The following is a 221-nucleotide window of genomic DNA, read 5'->3' on the forward strand; positions in this document are numbered from 1 at the left end:
GCATCGTACATCTCGGTGTCTAGCATTCAGAACCCTGGGGGTTGCCCTCGCTGACATGTCTCGCCCCCGCCCCGGGGTCCTCATCCTCCAGGACCCTCAGCTCCGCTCGAAAGCAAGCTCCCCCGGCTCGGCCCTGCCCCCACGGCAGACAATAGACAAATAGGCTCGGAGCACACTGCAGCGCGGTGCTGAGCCGGCACCTGCGCCCCCGGGATCCTGGT

The sequence above is a fragment of the Bison bison genome, unplaced genomic scaffold, assembly GCF_000754665.1.
Source record: "Bison bison bison isolate TAMUID 2011002044 unplaced genomic scaffold, Bison_UMD1.0 scf7180017864461, whole genome shotgun sequence".
NCBI lineage: Eukaryota > Metazoa > Chordata > Mammalia > Artiodactyla > Bovidae > Bison > Bison bison.